The sequence below is a fragment of the Bactrocera dorsalis genome, unplaced genomic scaffold (genome assembly GCF_023373825.1).
Source record: "Bactrocera dorsalis isolate Fly_Bdor unplaced genomic scaffold, ASM2337382v1 BdCtg099, whole genome shotgun sequence".
Classification (NCBI taxonomy): Eukaryota; Metazoa; Arthropoda; class Insecta; order Diptera; family Tephritidae; genus Bactrocera; species Bactrocera dorsalis.
In genome coordinates, this window is record NW_026038150.1 from 44,515 (window position 1) to 54,397 (window position 9,883).

At 31.5% G+C, this 9,883-nt stretch overlaps 1 long non-coding RNA gene across 1 annotated transcript; it reads right to left on the reverse strand.

Annotated features, from left to right (window-relative positions):
- Positions 1-6,199: 6,199 nt before the first annotated feature.
- Positions 6,200-6,761, reverse strand: LOC125780121 (uncharacterized). Its single transcript, XR_007423567.1, has 3 exons — positions 6,631-6,761; positions 6,422-6,561; positions 6,200-6,338 (listed from the first exon to the last, which is right to left on the reverse strand). It is a non-coding gene; the product is annotated as an uncharacterized LOC125780121 (long non-coding RNA).
- Between the last annotated feature and the right edge of the window lie 3,122 nt (positions 6,762-9,883).

The window sequence follows — 9,883 nt, forward strand, 5'->3', positions numbered from 1 at the left end:
TATAAGATTGTGAAATTTTTCCAAATACACTGTCGTTATGGCTATATGACAACTCCAATAACCTCAAAACAGCTAATTAGCATAAATATGTATAGTTCATATTTTTACGCAACTTGGTATAGATTGCTTAGTGCATATGTACTAAAAAATCGATTCTACACCTTAATATAAGATTGTGAAATTTTTCCAAATACACTGTCGTTATGGCTATATGACAACTCCAATAACCTCAAAACAGCTAATTAGCATAAATATGTATAGTTCATATTTTTACGCAACTTGGTATCGATTGCTTAGTGCATATGTACTAAAAAATCGATTCTACACCTTAATATAAGATTGTGAAATTTTTCCAAATACACTGTCGTTATGGCTATATGACATCTCCAATAACCTCAAAACGGTTAATTAGCATAAATATGTATAGTTCATATTTTTACGCAACTTGGTATCGGTTACTTAGTGCATATGTACTAAAAAATCGATTCTACACCTTAATATAAGATTGTGAAATTTTTCCAAATACACTGTCGTTATGGCTATATGACATCTCCAATAACCTCAAAACGGTTAATTAGCATAAATATGTATAGTTCATATTTTTACGCAACTTGGTATAGATTGCTTAGTGCATATGTACTAAAAAATCGATTCTACACCTTAATATAAGATTGTGAAATTTTTCCAAATACACTGTCGTTATGGCTATATGACAACTCCAATAACCTCAAAACGGTTAATTAGCATAAATATGTATAGTTCATATTTTTACGCAACTTGGTATCGATTGCTTAGTGCATGTGTACTAAAAAATCGATTCTACACCTTAATATAAGATTGTGAAATTTTTCCAAATACACTGTCGTTATGGCTATATGACAACTCCAATAACCTCAAAACGGTTAATTAGCATAAATATGTATAGTTCATATTTTTACGCAACTTGGTATCGATTTCTTAGTGCATATGTACTAAAAAATCGATTCTACACCTTAATATAAGATTGTGAAATTTTTCCAAATACACTGTCGTTATGGCTATATGACAACTCCAATAACCTCAAAACGGTTAATTAGCATAAATATGTATAGTTCATATTTTTACGCAACTTGGTATCGATTTCTTAGTGCATATGTACTAAAAAATCGATTCTACACCTTAATATAAGATTGTGAAATTTTTCCAAATACACTGTCGTTATGGCTATATGACATCTCCAATAACCTCAAAACAGCTAATTAGCATAAATATGTATAGTTCATATTTTTACGCAACTTGGTATAGATTGCTTAGTGCATATGTACTAAAAAATCGATTCTACACCTTAATATAAGATTGTGAAATTTTTCCAAATACACTGTCGTTATGGCTATATGACAACTCCAATAACCTCAAAAGCGTTAATTAGCAAAAATATATATAGCTCATATTTTTACGCAACTTGGTATAGATTGCTTAGTGCATATGTACTAAAAAATCGATTCTACACCTTAATATAAGATTGTGAAATTTTTCCAAATACACTGTCGTTATGGCTATATGACAACTCCAATAACCTCAAAACGGTTAATTAGCATAAATATGTATAGTTCATATTTTTACGCAACTTGGTATAGATTGCTTAGTGCATATGTACTAAAAAATCGATTCTACACCTTAATATAAGATTGTGAAATTTTTCCAAATACACTGTCGTTATGGCTATATGACATCTCCAATAACCTCAAAACAGTTAATTAGCATAAATATGTATAGTTCATATTTTTACGCAACTTGGTATCGATTACTTAGTGCATATGTACTAAAAAATCGATTCTACACCTTAATATAAGATTGTGAAATTTTTCCAAATACACTGTCGTTATGGCTATATGACAACTCCAATAACCTCAAAACGGCTAATTAGCATAAATATGTATAGTTCATATTTTTACGCAACTTGGTATCGATTGCTTTGTGCATATGTACTAAAAAATCGATTCTACACCTTAATATAAGATTGTGAAATTTTTCCAAATACACTGTCGTTATGGCTATATGACAACTCCAATAACCTCAAAACGGCTTATTAGCATAAATATGTATAGTTCATATTTTTACGCAACTTGGTATCGATTGCTTAGTGCATATGTACTAAAAAATCGATTCTACACCTTAATATAAGATTGTGAAATTTTTCCAAATACACTGTCGTTATGGCTATATGACATCTCCAATAACCTCAAAACGGTTAATTAGCATAAATATGTATAGTTCATATTTTTACGCAACTTGGTATCGATTGCTTAGTGCATATGTACTAAAAAATCGATTCTACACCTTAATATAAGATTGTGAAATTTTTCCAAATACACTGTCGTTACGGCTATATGACATCTCCAATAACCTCAAAACGGTTAATTAGCATAAATATGTATAGTTCATATTTTTACGCAACTTGGTATCGATTACTTAGTGCATATGTACTAAAAAATCGATTCTACACCTTAATATAAGATTGTGAAATTTTTCCAAATACACTGTCGTTATGGCTATATGACATCTCCAATAACCTCAAAACGGCTAATTAGCATAAATATGTATAGTTCATATTTTTACGCAGCTTGGTATCGAGTGCTTAGTGCATATGTACTAAAAAATCGATTCTACACCTTAATATAAGATTGTGAAATTTTTCCAAATACACTGTCGTTACGGCTATATGACATCTCCAATAACATCAAAACGGTTAATTAGTATAAATATGTATAGTTCATATTTTTACGCAGCTTGGTATCGAGTGCTTAGTGCATCTGTACTAAAAAATCGATTCTACACCTTAATGTAAGATTGTGTAACTTTTCCAAATACACTGTCGTTATGGCTATACGACAACTCCAATAACCTCAAAACCTTTAATAAGCATAAATATGTATAGTTCATATTTTTACGCAGCTTGGTATAGATTGCTTAGTGCATATGTACTAAAAAATCGGTACTACACCTTAATATAAGATTGTGAAATTTTTCCAAATACACTATCGTTACGGCTATATGACATCTCCAATAACCTCAAAACGGTTAATTAGCATAAATATGTATAGTTCATATTTTTACGCAACTTGGTATCGGTTACTTAGTGCATATGTACTAAAAAATCGATTCTACACCTTAATATAAGATTGTGAAATTTTTCCAAATACACTGTCGTTATGGCTATATGACAACTCCAATAACCTCAAAACGGTTAATTAGCATAAATATGTATAGTTCATATTTTTACGCAACTTGGTATCGATTGCTTAGTGCATATGTTCTAAAAAATCGATTCTACACCTTAATATAAGATTGTGAAATTTTTCCAAATACACTGTCGTTACGGCTATATTACATCTCCAATAATCTCAAAACAGCTAATTAACATAAATATGTATAGTTCATATTTTTACGCAACTTGGTATCGATTGTTTAGTGCATCTGTACTAAAAGATCGATTCTACACCTTAATATAAGATTGTCAAATATTTCCAAATACACTGTCGTTATGGCTATATGACAACTCCAATAACCTCAAAACGGTTAATTAGCATAAATATGTATAGTTCATATTTTTACGCAACTTGGTATCGATTGCTTAGTGCATATGTACTAAAAAATCGATTCTACACCTTAATATAAGATTGTGAAATTTTTCCAAATACACTGTCGTTATGGCTATATGACAACTCCAATAACCTCAAAATGGCTAATTAGCATAAATATGTATAGTTCATATTTTTACGCAACTTGGTATCGATTGCTTAGTGCATATGTACTAAAAAATCGATTCTACACCTTAATATAAGATTGTGAAATTTTTCCAAATACACTGTCGTTACGGCTATATGACATCTCCAATAACCTCAAAACAGCTAATTAGCATAAATATGTATAGTTCATATTTTTACGCAACTTGGTATCGGCTACTTAGTGCATATGTACTAAAAAATCGATTCTACACCTTAATATAAGATTGTGAAATTTTTCCAAATACACTGTCGTTATGGCTATATGACAACTCCAATAACCTCAAAACGGTTAATTAGCATAAATATGTATAGTTCATATTTTTACGCAACTTGGTATCGGCTACTTAGTGCATATGTACTAAAAAATCGATTCTACACCTTAATATAAGATTGTGAAATTTTTCCAAATTCACTGTCGTTATGGCTATATGACAACTCCAATAACCTCAAAACGGCTAATTAGCATAAATATGTATAGTTCATATTTTTACGCAACTTGGTATCGATTACTTAGTGCATATGTACTAAAAAATCGATTCTACACCTTAATATAAGATTGTGAAATTTTTCCAAATACACTGTCGTTACGGCTATATGACATCTCCAATAACCTCAAAACAGCTAATTAGCATAAATATGTATAGTTCATATTTTTACGCAGCTTGGTATAGATTGCTTAGTGCACCTGTACTAAAAAATCGATTCTACACCTTAATATAAAATTGTGAAATTTTTCCAAATACCTTTTCGTTATGGCTATATGACATCTCCAATAACCTCGAAACAGCTAAATAGCATAAACATGTATAGTTCATATTTTTACTCAACTTGGTATCGGTTACTCAGTGCATATGTACTAAAAAATCGATTCTACGCCTTAATATAAGATTGTGAAATTTTTCCAAATACACTGTCGTTATGGCTGTATGGCAACTCTTATAATCTCAAAACGGCTAATAAGCATAAATATGTATTGTTCATATTTTTACGCAACTTGGTATCGGCTACTTAGTGCATATGTACTACAAAATCGATTCTACACCTTAATATAAGATTGTGAAATTTTTCCAAATACACTGTCGTTACGGCTATATGATAACTCCAATAACCTTAAAACTGCTAATTAGCATAAATATGTATAGTTCATATTTTTACGCAACTTGGTATCGATTGCTTAGTGCATCTGTACTAAAAAATCGATTCTACACCTTAATATAAGATTGTGAAATTTTTCCAAATACACTATCGTTACGGCTATATGACATCTCCAAAACAGCTAATTAGCATAAATATGTATTGTTCATATTTTACGCAACTTGGTATCGATTGCTTAGTGCATGTGTACTAAAAAATCGATTCTACACCTTAATATAAGATTGTGAAATTTTTCCAAATACACTGTCGTTACGGCTATATGACATCTCCAATAACCTCAAAACGGCTAATAAGCATATATATGTATAGTTCATATTTTTACGCAACTTGGTATAGATTGCTTAGTGCATCTGTACTAAAAAATCGATTCTACATCTAAATATAAGATTGTGAAATTTTTCCAAATACACTGTCGTTATGGCTATATGACAACTCCAATAACCTCAAAACGGTTAATTAGTATAAATATGTTTAGTTCGTATATTTGCGCAACTTGGTATCGATTGATTAATGTATATGTACTAAAAAATGGATTCTACACCTTAACCCTTCTGCTATGTTAGGAAAAAATTACACATATAGTGTTTTGGGTCAATTTGACCCACTTATAAAAACTCCACTAATAAGACTATTTTATTGAAGGAGTTCATATTTTTTTAATTGAATCAAGTTAAGTGTATATTAATTGTAGAAAATACTTGAGATATGTATGTTTTAACGGCAATTTTCACAAACTACGCTGCTGTGTTCCTTGCAAACAAATTTTTGGCACGTACTACAAACAGCTGAATATTTGTTCGAATTTTTTGTATGATGACAGAAGAAACATCGCTGTCGTTTTTTGGTGTATTCATTTCTGGCAGAAATATTAGAAGTAGACGCTTCTTCTGCAGATTTGGAGTTTTCTTGAATATTTTTTACTATATTCTTAGCAGCGATTCTTCGCGGCAGTCTCTCTCTGCGGACAATATTTGGTTCGACCATTTGAATTCCCAGCGTTATATGCCGATATATCTAACATATTCGAAAAGAGGGCAACTGGCCAACGTTTGGTCTGACGTTTACATGTATAGTTAGCAACCAGCTTATCAGCTTATAGTCAGGTATTATTTCAGGTTTTTTTCTGTCACCCTCATCAACAAGTGGAGAATGGTGAAGGGAGCTCAATGCTACAACAATTTTGTATTTTTTTGAGACGTACGATACAATAGTTACATTCTCCGTAAATAAAAATTTGCTTTCTAAAATGTTCTTTTCCTTCATGTCGACAATTTCTCGTGGCAAAAAAAGCTTATTTTTCCTCACTGTACCGAGTAAAGTAAATTTCCTGCGAAGTAGCTGAACGGCGAGATTTATCGCAAGTAATAGTGTGACCTCTGGGAAGGGGTTCTGATAGGGATAGAACAACACGTTCACCTAAAAATATTTGTATAGAGACGGTTTATTTATACTGTACATAGGTTTGAGACATACAAAAAGCCAATTTATAAATGCATTACCTTGGTTCCATTCCGGTTGCGTATTTCTTGCCCGTTCAAAAAAAACTTCCATGTTCCATGCATACTTGCTTTTTGAATCACAAAGAGCCCATATTTTTAAGCCGTATTTTGCGGGCTTCGATGGAATGTACTGCCTGAAGCTGCAACGACAAGGAAAAGGTACTAACTGCTCATCTATTGTTACATTTTCATGTAAGTGATAATATGACCTGAGCTGTCGATTGCATTGATCCCAAATGTTTCTTATAGGTGCTAATTTGTCACGCTGTCTTCTCTCATCCCTGTCTTTCAAGCTCATTGTGGCCCGAAAAATAGGTCTGCCATTACTAACTAAGCAAACAATCGACACTTACTCTGTTCACAGGTGCATAAAACGGGAGTTCCCCTTTTTCGAAAAGGCTATAAATTTATCGAGAATATATAAACATAGAGCTGCGCAAAATATACTCGCTTTCCGATAACTAGCTTTCTTTGTCGGCATTTTTGATCGAGTGATGTAATAATAAACGGCAAAATGTTTCAAAATACTAGGTGGGTCAAATTGACCCAACAACGTAATAAGTGTAATGAAATTACATTTGGCATCCTCCAGCAACATAAAAAACAGATATTATTTTAATTTTCATATTTATCTATTCCTTTTACTGCAGTTAACAAATAGAAGAAGAATCAATACAATACGACTAGACCAACACGCGAATTTCGACGAGTTTTACTGAAAATTGGGTCAAATTGACCCAAACATAGCAGAAGGGTTAATATATGATTGTGAAATTTTTCCAAATACACTGTCGTTATGGCTATATGGGAACTCCAATAACCTCAAAACAGCTAATTAGTATAAATTTGTATAGTTCATATTTTTACGCAACTTGGTATCGGCTACTTAGTGCATATGTACTACAAAATCGATTCTACACCTTAATATAAGATTGTGAAATTTTTCCAAATTCACTGTCGTTATGGTTGTATGACAACTCCAATAACTTCAAAACGGCTAATTAGCATAAATATGTATAGTTCATATTTTTGCGCAACTTGGTATCGATTGCTTAGTGCATATGTACTAAAAAATGGATTCTACACCTTAATATAAGATTGTGAAATTTTTCCAAATTTACTGTCGTTATGGCTATATGACAACTCCAATAACCTCAAAACGGCTAATTAGCATATATATGTATATTGCATATTTTTACGCAGCTTGGTATCGGTTACTTAGTGCATATGTACTAAAAAATGGATTCTACACCTTAATATAAGATTGTGAATTTTTTCCAAATACACTGTCGTTACGGCTATATGACATCTCCAATAACCTCAAAACAGCTAATTAGCATAAATATGTATAGTTCATATTTTTACGCAACTTGGTATCGATTGCTTAGTGCATGTGTACTAAAATATCGATTCTCCGCCTTAATATAAGATTGTGAAATTTTTCCAAATACACTGTCGTTACGGCTATATGACATCTCCAATAACCTCGAAACAGCTAATTAGCATAAATATGTATAGTTCATATTTTTACTCAACTTGGTATCGGTTACTCAGTGCATATGTACTAAAAAATCGATTCTACGCCTTAATATAATATTGTACAATTTTTCCAAATGCACTGTCGTTATGGCTGTATGGCAACTCTTATAATCTCAAAACGGCTAATAAGCATAAATATGTATTGTTCATATTTTTACGCAACTTGGTATCGATTGTTTAGTGCATATGTACTACAAAATCGATTCTACGCCTTAATATATGATTGTGAAATTTTTCCAAATACACTGTCGTTACGGCTATATGATAACTCCAATAACCTTAAAACTGCTAATTAGCATAAATATGTAAAGTTCATATTTTTACGCAACTTGGTATCGATTGCTTAGTGCATCTGTACTAAAAAATCGATTCTGCACCTTAATATAAGATTGTGAAATTTTTCCAAATACACTATCGTTACGACTATATGATATCTCCAATAACCTCAAAACAGCTAATTAACATAAATATGTATAGTTCATATTTTCACGCAACTTGGTATCGATTGCTTAGTGCATGTGTACTAAAAAATCGATTCTACACCTTAATATAAGATTGTGAAATTTTTCCAAATACACTGTCGTTACGGCTATATGACATCTCCAATAACCTCAAAACGGTTAATTAGCATATATATGTATAGTTCATATTTTTACGCAACTTGGTATAGATTGCTTAGTGCATATGTACTAAAAAATCGATTCTACACCTTAATATAAGATTGTGAAATTTTTCCAAATACACTGTCGTTACGGCTATATGACATCTCCAATAACCTCAAAACAGCTAATTAGCATAAATATGTATAGTTCATATTTTTACGCAACTTGGTATCGATTGCTTAGTGCATATGTACTAAAAAATCGATTCTACACCTTAATATAAGATTGTGAAATTTTTCCAAATACACTGTCGTTACGGCTATATGACATCTCCAATAACCTCAAAACAGCTAATTAGCATAAATATGTATAGTTCATATTTTTACGCAACTTGGTATCGATTGTTTAGTGCATATGTACTACAAAATCGATTCTACGCCTTAATATAAGATTGTGAAATTTTTCCAAATACACTGTTGTTATGGCTATATGACATCTCCAATAACCTCAAAACGGTTAATTAGCATAAATATGTACAGTTCATATTTTTACGCAACTTGGTATCGGTTACTTAGTGGATATGTACTACAAAATGGATTCTACACCTTAATATAAGATTGTGAAATTTTTCCACATACACTGTCGTTATGGCTATATGACATCTCCAATAACCTCAAAACGGGTAATAAGCATATATATGTATAGTTAATATTTTTACGACACTTGGTATAGATTGCTTAGTGCATCTGTACTAAAAACCCGATTCTACGCCTTAATATAAGATTGTGAAATTTTTCCAAATACACTGTCGTTATGGCTGTATGGCAACTCCAATAATCTCAAAACGGTTATTTAGCATAAATATGTAAAGTTCATATTTTTACGCAACTTGGTATCGGTTACTTAGTGCAAATGTTCTAAAAAATCGATTCTACACCTTAATATAAGATTGTGAAATTTTTGGAAATACACTGTCGTTATGGCTATATGGGAACTCCAATAACCTCAAAACAGCTAATTAGTATAAATTTGTAAAGTTCATATTTTTACGCAACTTGGTATCGGTTACTTAGTGCATCTGTACTAAAAAATCGATTCTGCACCTTAATATAAGATTGTGAAATTTTTCCAAATACACTGTCGTTACGGCTATATGACATCTCCAATAACCTCAAAACGGGTAATAAGCATATATATGTATAGTTAATATTTTTACGACACTTGGTATAGATTGCTTAGTGCATCTGTACTAAAAAACCGATTCTACACCTTAATATAAGATTGTGAAATTTTTCCAAATACACTGTCGTTATGGCTATAT